Source organism: Sarcophilus harrisii, chromosome 5 (assembly GCF_902635505.1).
Source record: "Sarcophilus harrisii chromosome 5, mSarHar1.11, whole genome shotgun sequence".
In the NCBI taxonomy this organism is placed as follows: Eukaryota; Metazoa; Chordata; class Mammalia; order Dasyuromorphia; family Dasyuridae; genus Sarcophilus; species Sarcophilus harrisii.
In genome coordinates, this window is record NC_045430.1 from 128,643,259 (window position 1) to 128,659,513 (window position 16,255).

At 35.0% G+C, this 16,255-nt stretch overlaps 1 protein-coding gene across 1 annotated transcript in view; it reads left to right on the plus strand.

The window, feature by feature from the left end:
• Positions 1-14,145: 14,145 nt before the first annotated feature.
• CELF2 (CUGBP Elav-like family member 2) overlaps positions 14,146-16,255 on the plus strand; it is a 969,093-nt gene continuing 966,983 nt past the window's right edge. The window contains exon 1 of the mRNA XM_031940494.1: positions 14,146-14,438. The gene's annotated coding sequence lies outside the window, so the exon portion shown is untranslated. The remainder of the gene's footprint in view (positions 14,439-16,255) is intronic.

Consider the following 16,255-nt stretch of genomic DNA (forward strand, 5'->3'; position numbering starts at 1 on the left):
ATACTGATTTATTTCATTACTCAACCCCTGTGGCTGCAGATAACTCACACATGATGTGAAGATTGAGGGTACTGCTCATGTTAAGAGATCTTTTTTCTTTCCCTCTGAGATGCATGAGGCAATACTTTTATTGAGTGAAGTAGCACCAAGCCTAAGATGAATACTTTGTGTCTCAGTTGCTTTCTGATCGTGGGTGCACGAAACATTCCAACTGTATTTGGCAGGATTTATTGAATACACTTAGAGATGCTGCCAAAGAATTTGGAGTGCCGTTGGCAGAAGAAAAAAACAGATGGTCCCATCAAAAGGATCACATTCATGGGCATTAAATTAGAATTGAAGAAAAGAGAATGATACCTATCTGGGGATAAGCTTTGCAGTTCATAAAATAGGTAGCTAAGCTTGAAGAAGCTGAGCATCTGCATTTCACACGACAATATTAAAACTATTAAAAAAAAAAAGTGACTTGTAGGATTTATTCAAGGAGACCCTACAGCTTGATCAGAAGCTATACAACAGAGTTGCTAATGGCTAGGAAGTAGGGGCAAGCAGTCAGGCTGAGAAATAATCCAGGAATTAGCTGGATTTTAATAAAAACAATAAATGACCAGAAGACAAATGGGCAAATCTACAACCAACCAAAGGTCCTCAAGTAATTCCATCATTTAAGCAATATAAATGCTGAGTACAAAATATTGTCAAAAGTTGGGATATATAGAAATGAAAATATTCACTCCCAGCCTTCCATAATATTATAATCTAGTAAAGATGTTCAAGAAGAACATTTTTGTTTATGGAAACTAGGGAAATACTTTTTTCTAATTTGTTTAAGAGAGATAAGACATGTATCCCATTCACTATAATATGACAGACTATTATAAATATGATGACACTGATTGATAAGAAATGTGCAAACAAAGTGGTAAGGGAGTGAAAATCAAGAGAGGAAGTGATCAGAACCTAAAGGGATGGATTTGGTTTGAAAAGGTGGAGAGAAATTGGTGTTATTCTAGGTAGAATGAACAGTCTAATAAATTTGTAAACCTCTAAAAATGGAACTTCAACTCCTAAAAGGAGTATAGATGCACACATGAAATTCACAAAGTAAGAATAATAAGCAAAGTAAATAAGCATAAAGATGTAAAAATTACCTAGATTTGGGGGGTTTGATACATGATAGAATATGGCTTTGGAAAGCTATACCTTATTGAAAAGAAATATGGTCAATAAAAAGGGAAGGTTAACATTATAAATTAAGAAAATGAGCCTGTGAGAAAACCTATGAACTAGAGAGGGGTGGGAGGAATCTACTACTGACATACCCTTAGGAAGAAACAGAAGTATATCCCAGGTGGGCAGCACAGTGGGATAAATTCACATTTGAATTACAATCTCCCTGTCACCAGGAGACTTACACAGTTTCCTGCTCCAGTGGCTGAGTCTGAGCCTAATTCTAGGAGGATGTGATACAATTGTTCAAGGTTGTATTCTTACTAACAATTACAAGGGAGAACTGGCAGAGTTTTTCCAGAGAACTAAGGAACTAAAGAAAGTAGTGTCAAGCATTGCTTTAGTCCAATCAATCAACATGCATTTATGGAGTAACTACTATGTGAGAAGCAAGATACTGGGAATCCAGATAAAAATGAAACAGACTTGCCCTTGGGGAGCTAAAATTTAAATAACATGTCAAATATTAGTAGATGTGAACTACAGACAAAGCGAAATCTAGATAAATTTGGCAGGGGTGGGAAAAATGCATAAATATGTTACACCTTTGAAAACTGTTTGCAAATTTGAGCTGATCCATATGCAAAAATCATTGAAGTTTTAGGAAACTTGTCTTCAGAACTATTTACTTTCCCAAGGCAGCTTTTAGTATTCTTGATCCCCTTCATTCTCCTTCATACCCCCTTCTCAGTAGGTTTTTGCTATACTGATGCACCCTAGTTCTCTCTCCTCCTCCCACTACTTGACCATTCTTTCTCAGTGTCCAATGCAGCAAAAAAGTTTGTCCATCACAGATCTTCCCTGGCTCTTCTTTTCTCTTCACTCAATATTGTTTCCCTTAGAAATCTCATCAGTTCTAATGGTCTCTATGATTTCTATACTGATAATTCTCAGATCTATTTATTCAGCCCTAAACTCTCCTAATTTAACTGATGACTATTTCCTACTACATCTTAACTGGATACCTAGTAGACATCTTAAATTCATCATGTCCAAAACTGAACTAAATATCGTTTTCCCCTACACCCTCTCTTCTTGCTAACATCCCTGATGTTGTTAGTCTTCATAGTCACCTAGGCTAAGGACTTAATTATCACCCTTAAGTTCTCACTCTATCACATTCATATCCAATATGTTGATTAGTCAATTCTACTTTGCAACATCTCTTACATGTATTCTCTTTTCTCCCTTAACATTACAATGACCCTCCTGATATAGACCCTCCTCATCTCATGCCTGGATTATTGCAGAAGCATACTGTTATTTTTCCTGTTCTCAAGTCTCTCCCCCCTCAAATCCATCCTTCATTTGGTTATCAAAATGAGTTTCCTAAAATCCCTTTCTATTCAATTAACTTTAGTAGTTCTCTATTGATTCTAGAATCAAATATTAAATTTTCTGGTTTCCACAGTCCTCTGTAATGTAGCTCCTTTCTCCTTTTCTGATCTTATGCTTTACTTTTCCCCATATATTAAATTTAGTGACACTTACTTCTTTGCTAGTCCTTGTATATTCACTAGTTGGCCCTATGCTTGGAATTCCCTCCCTCCTTACATATCCTTCCTAATTTTCCTGGATTTCTTCAAGTTTCAACTAAAATTCCATCTTCTGTCAAAAGTTTTTTTTTTTTTTTTTTTTTCCAGTCCTCCTTAAATCTTAGTGCCTTCCCTTTATTATCCTTTATGTATCATTTTGTAGTCTCTCAACATGCTGTAAGTTTCTTGAGGGCAGGGGTCGTTTTTGCCTTTCTTTGAATGCCAAGCATTTAGGACAGTACCTGGAACATAGTAGCACAGTTCTTGATTAATTCATTAAGTGGACCTTTCCTCAGAACTTCCTCTCCCTTCTCTGAGCTCCAACTGCGCTGGAAAGTCAAATTTGCATAATATAAATTTATGTAACAAAAAACACCTCTAACCACTTAATAAATGCTGGTTGAATTGCTTTCTCCACATTTTAGAAATCCTGTGTACTTATAATCTATCTCTCCTCCAATCTATCAAAATTTTCTCCCCTGTAAATATCTATTAAACTCAATTACACTGAGATATAGTTTTACCTAACAAACATGCAACAAACTCTATTATATACAACTGTGCTGAATGAAAACCTAATGCAGCTTAAAGTACCACTTCATTATGTATTTTTATCTGAAGGAAGATGAACTCTTAGTACAAAGGAACCTTAAAGTAAATCCCATAGAGTGGTGAACTGCTAAGAAATTTTGCACTTGGAGTAAGGAAGAACTCATTGCAGCCTCAAAACTTACTAGCTAAGTCATACTGCTCTGTGAAATGAAAAAGTAAGATTTGTTGATCTTTAATGTCTTTTCCAGTTTTAAATTAAATAGCTCTTCAGATCTATAATCCACAGAATAGATTCAAAGGACCATATTAGAGTGGAAGTTCCATTGCACTGATTTCTATGGGTTGCTTTTTTCAGTTATCTCTAAGATGTATGAATCAGCAAAAATTGTATCTACCCCCAACACAGAGCAATTCATAACCAGAGAAGAAAAGAAAATAGAGGAAAATGAAGTATTTATGCCATTACAGACAGGGTTATAACATTGATCTACACAATAAATTTGTGATAGAAACAATATCTGCTCTTCAAAGCCTAATAGTTCTTTTATTTCTCCCTTTTCCCCACTACAAAAAAGGGTCAATGAAACTGTCCTCAGGATTTAAATGGTCCAAGGACTTAAGGTTCAAACCATTCATTTAACTTTCTAGTCATCTAATTGTAAAAGCCTAGCACAGAAGTCATTCCCTTCAGCTTCTCTTTCCTTTTTCTGAATGAATGTACCATGGTGGCACATGAGGGGATTTGTGTCCAACTGAATAAATGCTATATATTTGTTAAATAGTCTTTCCATGATATTGTGAAGTGAAATCCCATTTCTTCAATAGTATATCCTTTATGAACTTCTCATTTTATTCCAAACCCAAATCTTACCCACTAAACCAAAGTCAGACTTGACCTAAAATAATGCCAAAAATATATGCAATTCAACATTCAATACCATCTACAATCATGAGATGTCCATAGTGTTCCTTTTATGAAATATTATAAAATAAAAATGACACATCTTTTCATTAAAACATCCCTATAAAATTGCATAAACAAAAACTTCAGTGTAAAAAAAGGAAGGGATTGGATTATTTGACTTTTAAAGTTACTTCTATATTTAACCTTATAAAAGTTATAATGTCTTACTACATATTAAAACAAATCCTTAATTTCCAATGAGAATAAGAATGATGAAGTAGATAGGAAACTATCCTCTGAGTAAAAAAGTCCTGTCTCTTTCTCCCTCTCTCTCTCTCTTTTTCTCTCTTTCTCTCTCGCTCTCTCTCCTCTCTCTCTCTCTCTCTCTCTCTCTCTCTCTCTCTCTCTCATGTATATATATATATATATATATATATATATATATATATATAATAGTGTTATTATTATATAATTATATATATATATATATTAGTGCAATAACCTTACCCAAGGCAATTAATTGCCCAATTCCCTAAGAATTAAAGTTACACAGTAGGTGCTATCTGAATCAGTAGAGGAATTTCCTTTGTAATGTTTAATTCCAATAAGATTTAGCATCAGATGATCTAGGTTCATGAACTGGCTAAGGCACTAAATATATGTGTGACTTTGGGTAAGATATGTAAACTCCAAATCTGTTTCTCATCCATAATATGAAGAGTTGGATTTTCTACATCTATATCTATGAATCTTTGAAAAGATGACAGAACAAATTATTTATGCAAATTATGCCTAAAAGTTCAAAGTTCTCAACTCAACTAAACTCCTGGATTTTGCTGTCATAAAGGAGAGTTAAGGTAGGGCCAGAAACAGAACTTGGGAGACTATTAACCTCATATCACTAATGAGTTTAACTGAGTGTGAAAATCAGTAATAGACAATCAATAATGTCTACTATGTGCCAAGTATTGTGTAAATACTGACACTACTATTTCAGGCTTAAGTAAAAGTAATATAATTTCTTCTGAAGTGAATAAAACCTCAGCCTTGTTTCCTAAGGTGAAAGTTGCCAAAATGTCTCTAAAAATTTACTCCAAAAGGGAAGGAAAGGAAAGCATAGCTTTAGGTACTTCCTCTTTTTTGCTCATTCCCAAACCCCAACATGCAGAATTATCAAGTTTTAGAAATGAACAGTTAAAATGCTATAATGCAAAACTGGATTAATCTGTCAAATTATTGAATCCTAAAGCATTTTATGTGTGACACTGGTGAATTGTTTAACCCTTTTCCTTCTTCTTAATTTCTCTAGAGAAAAAAAGTGGGTTACATTAAATGACCTTTTGGGTCACCTTCACATGATAGAGATAATCATAATATAAGTAATTCATACATATACATAATGCTTTAATATTTACAAAATCCTTTGCTTACAATTATCCATTTGGATATAGGATTTCCATAAGTAAAATTATTCTTATTTTATAGAGGAGGAAATTGAGACTGAAAAAGTTTGTCACCTAACAACATGCCAATGGTGATACAACTCCCAAGTGTTAGAAATAGAACATGATCCCAAGTCTTCAAACTTTGATTCAGGTCAATTTCCCACTATTTCTACAAGATTGTCTCTTGATAACCATCTATACTGTCAATAAGGGCAAGAAAGGCCATATTTGGAAAAAAAATAATTTCCCTATAGAATTTCACCAAAAATGTATGAAGAGGTATATCTGTTGGTTACTTAATTAATTTCCAGAGTTGTCTTTTTCTTCCAAAAGAAAGAAATAAAGAAAAGAGAAACACTATGTAGATGAGAAAAGAAATTCTTTATAAAGAAAATTACAAAATTAACCATCAGACTTTTTTAATACAGATTCAAAAATGAAGATGATTATATTCAGGATTAGAAAGGAGGAATCATGCTCCTTGTCAGGGAAGCTACATAATTTTAAGAGGAAAAACTTAGTTCTCCTTGTCATTTAATCCAGAGACATGCAACTATATTAGACCCCCAAAATGGCTCCTAGTAGGTGGTTAATAAATAATTATTGACTGATGGATTGAATTGTTGGCAGGACATCACTAAGGCCTTGGATACCCTCTTGCAAATTGCATTTTCGTTTTGCAGATTAGCAAGAAGGTGATTGACAGCATTAGGCAAAGCAATTAGGGAAGCTACCCGTAAATCAAATGGAAACTCTGGCTGCCTCTATGCAACAAGAATAACTGGACCATGGATAGTTTGATCTCATATTTTCAGCTACACTAACAATAGAATTGAATCCCTACATTTCAGAACTAAAATAAATATAAAAAGCAGAGTTTTTCTTTGCTGAACAGCATGACCACAAGCTTAGATTGGCTTTTAGAAGTCCAATGGGTCCTCCCATCATCTCACATCCAATATCAATTTCAGAATTTGTCCTTTTTAGTCTCATAGCTAGCTTGAATTCTAGCTGTGTCTATATAAAGGCAAACAAGTAACTTGGAAAAGTAGGAGGTTCAGGGGGAAAAAAAAGATTATTTGCTATTATACCTTCTCCCCTAACTAATAATTTTATTGGATGCTACTTCTCTGTTTCTGTCCATCTTTTCTTATATAATAATATTTTCTGGCCATTATAAGAATTTAGGGTCAATCGACGAATAGCATGGTGAATGTATTGATCCTGTTTTAACTACCAAAAATATTTACCTCACTGATTCAGTCACTAAGATCATGGGATTCCATTAACCATTAAGGAATTAATTGGTCAGCATTGCACTGTTGTTCTTTTATTCATTCAATGGTTCATTCAGATCTTATCTATGGATTGGTATTTGAGAATTACTTCAGCATAAAAAAAGAAATCTACCATCTTGAAGAACTTCTGGTTATGAGCTTCTCCCCATCTAGCCAGGCTAGTCCCTAACAGTGAGTTAATAAACATTTATTATATTTCAGGTATTGTGTTAAGTGCTGGGGATACAAAGAAAGGCAAAAGATAGCCTTGGCTCTCTCAAGGAGCTCATAATCTAATTAGCAGACATATAGTCTTCAGTTCTGAACACACATACACACAAATACACATTAAATTTAAAAACAACTGGCTAAGTATGGTGTGGTTATCTTATCTAAAGCTAATTAAAATTAAACCATTTTAAAATATCTAAGAGAAGTTAATTTTTTAAAAATTAAATCAATCTAATAGGATACTTACATTATGTGAATTTTGAAAGTTCTCAGGTCTTTTCATTTTTATTAACCATCATGACACTCATGTCTTCTATGTAGCCTAATATTATTATGAAATATTTATTTTAAAAAAACAGTCTAGGGAAATTTCCTGAAAACTCATTTTCCTTTAAGCTGCTAAGAATTTATTTGGAGACCTCATAAATCAACTATACTTCATACATAAAGAATGCATATCTGACTCCACATCACTGTTCTGTTTTTTTAAAAAAATGACAACATATTATACTAGGATAGCTATGCTATTGATCCATCAATCAATCAATTAATTATTAACCATCTGTTATATGTCAGGTTCTATGCTGGAGTATTGAAAATATGATGACAAAACAAATAATTGTTGCCCTCAAGGAGCCTTCAATTTATTGCAAAGATGATATGGTTATAAGAGTATACAAAAATACATGAGAAATGCATAAATGTATTTTTCATTCTTTCTATTCCTGAATATGATCATCTTCATTTTTGAATCTGGATTAAAAGAAGTCTGATGCAAATTAAGACAATTCTGAGATATCACTACACACCTGTTTGGTTGGCTAAGATGACAGGAAAATATAATGATGAATGTTCAAGGGGATGCAGGGAAAACTGGGACAGTGATGCATTGTTGGTGGAGTTGTGGATGAATCCCACAATTCTGGAGAGCAATATGGAATTATGTCCAAAAAGTTATCAAACTGTGCATACCCTTTGATCCAACAGTGTTACTACTGGGCTTATATTACAAAGAGATATTAAAGAAGGGAAAGGGACCTATATGTGCCAAAATCTTTGCGGCAGCCCTTTTTGTAGTGGCTAGAAACTGGAAAATGAATGGATGCCCATCTTGGAGAATGGTTGGGTAAATTGTGATATATGAATATTACGGAATATTATTGTTCTATAAGAAATGACCAGCAGAATGAATACAGAGAGGCTTGGAAAGACTTACATGAACTGATGCTGAGTGAAATGAGCAGAACCAGAAGATCATTATACATTTCAACAATACTGTATGAGGATGTATTCTGATGGAAGTGGGTATCTTCGATAAAGAGAAGATCTAATTAAGTTCCAATTGATCAATGATGGACAGAAGCAGCTACACCCAGAAAAGGAACACTGGGAAATGAGTGTGAACTGTTTGCATTTTTGTTTTTTTCCCAGGTTATATTTACCTTCTGAATCCAATTCTTCCTGTGCAACAAGAGAACTGTTCAGTTCTGCACACATATATTGTATCTAGGATATACTATAACAAATTTAACATGTATAAGACTGCCTGCCATCTAGGGGAGGGGGTAGAGGGAAGGAAGGGAAAAGTCGGAACAGAAATGAGTGCAAGGGATAATATTGTAAAAAATTTCCCATGCATATATACTGTCAATAAAAAGTGATGATAATAATAATAATAATAAATCTAGGGGTTAATTTTGTAATTTTCATTAAAGAGAATGTCTTTTCTCATCCATGTAGTGCTTCCCTCTTCTTTATTTCTTTTCAAAGAAAAGGACAACTCTGAAAATATTTTTTTGAAAGGGCAAGAAAATACTAACAACAAATAAATCAGGAAAGGCTTCAAGGCAAAGGTGATGCTTGAGCATAGCTTTATGTTCTGTTCTAAGTAGACCTGACCTAAATGTATGCTTTCTACTTCTTTCTCCCTTAAATGTCATAAAGCATAAAGACAGATCAATCCTCAGAGCTACTCTTTCAAACAAGAGCCAACTGAGTTTGGACTAAAGCCAATTTGCAGCAGCAGCAATTACCCAGGTTAATCTGACCAATACAGATCATTTCCATGAGCTCTTAATAGCCCCAAATAGACAATGATCAACTCGTTCTCTTCCAAGAGTTTCCAGGAACACAAAAACAATCAACCAACAAAAAATTTTAAGTACCTAATATATATCAGGAATTGTATGAGGCTCTGGATACAAATAGAATGAAACAATCTTGACTCACAAGGATCCTACATTCAAATGGGAGAAACAGACACATACATGATACATATTTCCATATATTTGTATACAGAGAATAAATACAAAGTGGACATATTTTTTAGTCCTTTCTCAGGAATATACATTCATTTGTAGCTTTCTTGGCAAAGACACTAATGTGGTTTTCCATTTCCTTCTCTCGTTTATTTTACAGATGAGGAAATTGAGGCAAGCAGAATTAAGTAAGTTACTCAGGATCATACAGATAGAAAGAGGCAGGATCTGAACTCAGGAAAATGAGACTTCCTGACCCAAGCCCAGTACTTTATTGACTATACCACCTAGATGCCCCCAGAAATTGGACATGCATATGTGTAAAATAAATATAAATAGGAAATATGAATTAATACCAAATAGCTGTCTATAAAGTGGCTTAGGAGAATCCCCCAGCTGTTGAGAGGATCAGAAAAGGTTTCTTACAGAAGGTGATATTGTTGAACCCTGGATAATAGGCCATGGCCACACACATACACCCTTTCCTTGCCATTAGGACTGGAAAACTGAGTTTTTAAAAAAAGAGCCCAGGAAAAGTCTTGAAGCTCCAACCCCCCTTTACATACTATTGTGTCATAAACTCCTGATTCATTATGTCCATCCTTGCTAGGATAATTCCCTCTCCTTTTGAGTATTGCCCCTTGTCTTGCTGTCTCCCGTCTTTGTCCTTTTTATCTTGACCCCTATCCTCTCAGAGTTAAGTTGTGACCCTTTCCTGGAATTATGGCTTGTCTGCCCTCCCAGGGTCCTTGCCCCCTTATCTGCCTCTGTTTTACCTATAAGATTGTATACTCAAGTTATGTATTCTGTTTGCAAACCCTAGTTAGCTAAAACCCTATATAAACTCTCTGCCTTGGTTTATCTGCACTGAATGTTTTGGACAAGAGTCCCATTTGGTCAGCAAGGAATTGCCACATTAAAAATTAAACACCAATTCGATTTTCCTCAGTTCCTCTGGTATAATATCTGAGTTGCATCTTGAAGCAAGAGAGGGAATCTTTGAAGTGGAAATAAGGAAGGACAGGTAGGTGTTACAGTAGATAAGAATAGCTGGCCTGAAGTCAGGAAGCTCATCTTTCTAAGTTTAAATCTGGCCTCAGATACTTACTGTGTGACTTTGGACAAGTCACTTAGCCAATAATGTTTGTCTTTGTTCCTCATCTATATGTTGCTATTTTTGTCCTTCCTTCTTGAAGAGGACCATGACATCAGGGAGGTGACACCATGAATCAGGGAGGTAATGCCATGACATGCAATGAATTGGATTTGAGGGAGGCAAGGTCACCTGACTCACTTTCCTCTCCAGAGTCACTGATCTAATGATCTGGTATAGATCAGGACAACTGGAGATGGTCCTGATGCAATGGGAGATCTTGACCATTTTAAGCAAAGGTCTTCAATGGGTCTCAGTGATTAAGTCTAGGTAGCAATTGAGGTAAAGAATCTCCTCTTGCTTCTAATCAAAACAAACAAACAAAAAACCCTAACTAATAAATAAATCTGGGAGGGAAAGAGCCCCAGGGTTCCTGGCCAAAATAGTATTGCAGGGGCAGCTAGATGGCAGTGGATAGAGCACTAACCCTGAAGTCAGGAGGACCTGAGTTCAAATGTGACCTCAGACACTAAGGTAGTTGTCTGTGTCAGAAGAGAGAAGGTGTAGCTCTCTGGATCTATTCCTGAATAGGTAGATTGTAAGGAAATCAAAAGTCACAACTGTGACATAGTAGGGAATAACTAAGTATTGAAAGCAAGGAATTTTCCAATTCCATGCCCCCTTGAGTATACCAAATGTAGTACACAAAGTTGGAGTAAAAACGAATCTGCCTTTGTCAAAGTAAGAGCAAGGTTAGAGTATATCTGCTAGGGTTTGCATAGGTTACTGTCATCATGGGATAAGGAAATGTCTGTTGATATAAATCTTTCTCATGTTTGTGCTTTCTCTTCTTAGAATTTGATAACTATTCTTGACTCCTCCCTTCTACTTATTGACCTCCTCCATCTAAGACACATACACTGAATATTCTCTGTCTGTGAAATACATGACAAAGAGAAACACAATCTGCCTCTGGAGATCAAATGTGTTCAGATCCTCCATCTTAGTCTTATGATTTGTGTGACTATTAGAAAATAATTCTCCACTTTGGACCTCAGTTTCCTACTCTGTAAAATGGCAGGGCGTTGAACAAGATAACCCCTAATGTCCTTTCCAGCTCCAGATCTGTGACCTTCTATATGTATGGATGGAAACATAGCTTTCCCCCACTCCTAAAAGTTGTATTTTCCATTTGTTAAATCCCCAGACTTTGAGGGCCATGCCATTGCTATACCACTGAATCAGGAGGGCTCATTCTAGTGACCTCAGGATCCTTAGTGTCATGCTATGCTAACAGACCTTACCCAGGATACATTTTTTTTACATTTTGAGAATCAAACTGAAGGCTTTTAGATTAGGAACTGAATCTCTGCCAACCAACCTAAGCAGTCATTGATGCTCTGTAAAAATATGCTTCGTCTTGGAATTCCTCCGGCTAAGAAATTCAACATGCAAATTTATGAGATCTGCCTTCTTCATACATTTGCATGTTGCCTAGCATGTTGAAAACATTGCACATATGTATGGCAGCAATGGTACCTGTTAGTGATAATACTAGTTATTCTACTGTTTTCATTAGAAAGTCAAATTCTGAGTTTTAAAAATAATTATCATCATTGACTTTTCTTCAGCTATTGATAAATATGCATTACTGGACATTTTTTTAAAAGAAAATAGCTGAAGCAAAAGTCACTTTGTAGAATGCTTCAGGAAAACAAAATTTCAGTTCAGTGGAAGCTTTTTAACCTAAAAATAATCCATTCAAAGAGTGGCCTGAGTTGGTTTTATTACATTTTATGTAGTGGCAAAGTACAGTAATTAACACCTTAGTGTAATTTACCACTATTTCATTAAAGCTGATTGCCTAACTACCTGTGAAGGTACTGAGGTTTCTCCAGCACTTGACCTGACTCAATTTGTTTTTCTTCTAGGTATCAGGCAATGGAATTGAACAAAGAAATACATCTTTGATATTATTAAATAGGCAAAAATCTGAGATAAAAATTAAGTCAACCTTTGCCTGCCTTTATTTTTACTAGTTCCAGTCAGTTTCCTGACAGTGATTGTGGTAATAGGCAATAATTTTAGTATTTGGCATGGCTGTAGCAATTTAGAAAGTTGAATGCCATTCAGCTTTTGTGCCAAAGTTCACTTTTCCCCTTCTTTTATTTTTTTTCAAAGAAGAAATTATTCAATGATTTCCTCTTTGGAAAATCTAACAGCTAATTTTTAAAAAGTGACTTTTAAAGGCCCACTTTTGACTTCTTCAGCAAAGTGATTCTACAAGTTATGCCAAAATCATAAGTTCAATTTACAGAGTTTTGAAGAAGGGGGTGGTGGAAGAGGAGAAGAAAAATGCAGGGGCTATCCAGCAAATGATGGTGCTGTCAAATCATCAAGGGCAACTTCATTCTATCTATCAAGCTTCAATCATTGCCAAAGAACAGTGTACATGCTGTTGTCATTCACTTCCTACCTCTAAAGATGAGACCAGGTAACATTATCGGAAATATAAGTCAACATCGAGCTTTCATGCAAATGAATTATAGAGTGGCAGACTAAGTATACACTTCTATATAAGAATGGATGCAATTCACAGCCTCAGCATCATTGTTTCAGGGACTGTGCTTATGAACAAAATGTCAAATGCAAGGGGAGAGATGTACATACATTCCACTGATTGAATATCTGTACACAAATCATAAAATAGCTCGTTTTTAAGTAGATAAGATTAGCAACGCTTTGTGTTTGTGAAACTTGGAAACAAAATGGACACTGTCATAATGTCTACTTCAGCTATTTACATACAGCATGATTCCCAGAAAAGGGAAACCACCATTTTTACCCCAAGATGATGTTTCCCATTAAGTAAAGGCTTCATTTTGTGGCTAAAATTTAAACTGAGTCTGTGGGAGCCACTTCAGTTGGAATTAGAAGCATAAGCTAAATCTGTCTTTTGTATGATTTCTAGTTCTCTCCTGACTTTATAAATATAAAAAAGAAACTTCTTGCATTTAGTAGAGATGATTTGGAGTCTAATAGTATGTTTATCTAAGAGATGTCTGCATTTTTTGTCCTTAGCCTTCTCATTCCTGGTTGATTTTCTTCCCACTTTTCTAAAGTATTTTGTTTAAACATCAATTGCCTAAAGATATGTTAAAATGGTCAAAAGATGCAGCAACTTTCATAACCTTTGTGTGCTGGCTCTGTCATTCCCAAGAAAAGTTTTATTCTTTGTGATGCTTCCCTCCCCACCCCCACCAAAAAGAAGAAAAGATGGGAGAAAGACAGTACAAGAAAAAAAAAATACTTATGATATTTATAAACCAAAAAAACAAATAGAAAAGAAAAATACAAATCAACTACCCCCCCCAAAAAAAAAGGAGGAAATGAAACAGCTATGGCCAGAAAAAATCAGCTCCTGTCATTTGCTATGGTGTATCAATTAAAATGAAATGAAATTCCATGCAAAGAACTCCAAACGGAAACATACAAAACCTTCTCACTAATGATTTTTAGTTGTCAGGGCTAGCGAGACCTAGACAGCAGACAGCATGGTCCCAGCATGCTTTTTGCCATTTTTTTTGTTTGCATAGTAGCTGTCAGGTCCAGCCCCGCAGGTAGTGGAACCCAGCGGGAAGAAGGGGCGGGACCCAACGATGCAGCTTGAACTGACAGCCAATTTAAATTACTGAGCCTTTTTTTTTTTTATTTTTCTACTCTGCGACAAACTGAAAAGATTCCAGCACGCTAATTTAACCATCCTGCTTCTTCTTTCTCTTCTTCTTCTTCTTTCTTTCTTTCTTTTTTTTTTTTGTTTGTTTTTGTTTGCTTCCCTCTGCTTTCAGGATAATTAAAAGAGAAACCTGTACAGGCAACATTCCGGCAAACGAGTTGGTGCTGTAACGTGCTGGTAAGATGAATTTAATTTTTTTTCATCTTTTCTCTTTTTTTTCTTTTTCTTTCTTTAAAAAAAAAAAAGCTGAAAAGCTTTGTCTGTCTAATGCAGTCATAAGGTAGCTTCCCTACCGTGAGAGGTTAGTATGTAATGAAAAGATATAATTGCTTGATATGTGACCTTCCCTTCTTACTTATAATGGATAATAACAGCATTCATGTCTATCTTGATGATGCCTCCTCTCTGGGAATTGACTATTCGCCCAGTTGAAACGGGGAGAGGATTGTCGCACTATGACAATGAGGAGTTGATTGTTTTCCTTTAGAGTTTCAGCGTCCTGTCTGAGAGAACTACTTGAGTTTCTCAGTTGCCCATAGCAGGGGTGGTATGGACTTCAATAGGTCTGCAATGTAAACACAGCTATTCTACTGTTTACTCATCAGACAGGAAGTTCAGTGATGAAACTTTTTAAAAATCTACTAAACTTGGTTGGATTTACCAAATACAGACAAAAAATCTGACATCAGTGAGTGTGCTCTATAAAGTTAGTTTAATCCCTTTAATCTTCAGTCAGTCAAATGTAGTTCAGTAGATGTTTAACGCTAGGAAAGTTTAGGGACTTTCAGTATATTTTGCAAGAGTTTCTGTGTCCCTTAAAATAATCTAAGTCAACTCAATGCAATTTTAAAAGTATTAGTGAGACATCTTTTTTGTGCCTAGATCAGTCCTTTCTATGTGAAGTCACTCAACTTGAACTTTCTGTTGCTTTTTCCATGCAGAATCTGCATCATATAAACTAGGAGATGAAAAGTTTCAATCTGCAGAGTTTCTTAACTGTCCTCTGAGTTTTTCATAATATTTTAAAACTGCTTCTACGTCTATAAGAACAAATTTGCCTAGTTTTCTATTTCATTTTAGGCAACGTAATTTCCATGCTGGGATTACTCCCTTCTGTCAACCTGTTACTTCATTTGTTGGAATTATAGAATGTCCTTTTATTTATTATAGAAAAAGAAAATTATTTGAGTAATTTCCCATTGTTTCATTTGAAATTATTAAGCTATCTGACTGAGGTAGAGCAAGAATTGGATGAAATAATTTATTTTAAAGTATTATTATATGAAGCACTGTATGAATATTAATTATGAACATCAGTGCATCTATGTGCCAAACTTGTCCTCTGATTTCAGATAGAGTAAAAGACAGATGAGAATAAACTAGTCATATTTCTCCCTATCAAAACACCATTTCAGATTTAAGTATGAGACATGTGAAGAGGGGACGGTTTTCTCTTTTGATAGCATGTAATCTTGTTTATCATAAGCTCATATTTTCAAATTTTATAAAATTGTTTGGGTAGGATTTGTAGAGTTTTTTTTTTTTTTTTTTTTGCCTAGGTGTTAAAAACAAAATAGAAGAGGTCAATTGAATGAATCCCAAAGAAAGAATATAATTTGTATCGTGCAATAAGAATAATAGCGTATGCTTATTCCTCAGAATACTTTATTTTGAGAGTTTTTTTATGATGCTTGGAGCTTGTTGATAAGGTAGTCTAGTATCTAGAACTTTTTAATTATGTCATTGCATTCAGGATCTCTGCTTCCCCTCAGATCCTGATTGCTGCCCTTGGATGGATCACTAGAAAGGTCTATGAAAATCTTAGAAAATCAGAATGTATCAATTGTTAGAACATTTTTTTTGCCTCTTACAACCTGAGAAAAATGCTGCCGATATCATGTTTCAGAAATCTGTTTTCATCCACTAGTCACTATTAGGAGTATTTCTATTCTAATTGGAATGAATTGTTGGCCAGTTATAGGTATGCCTACCTT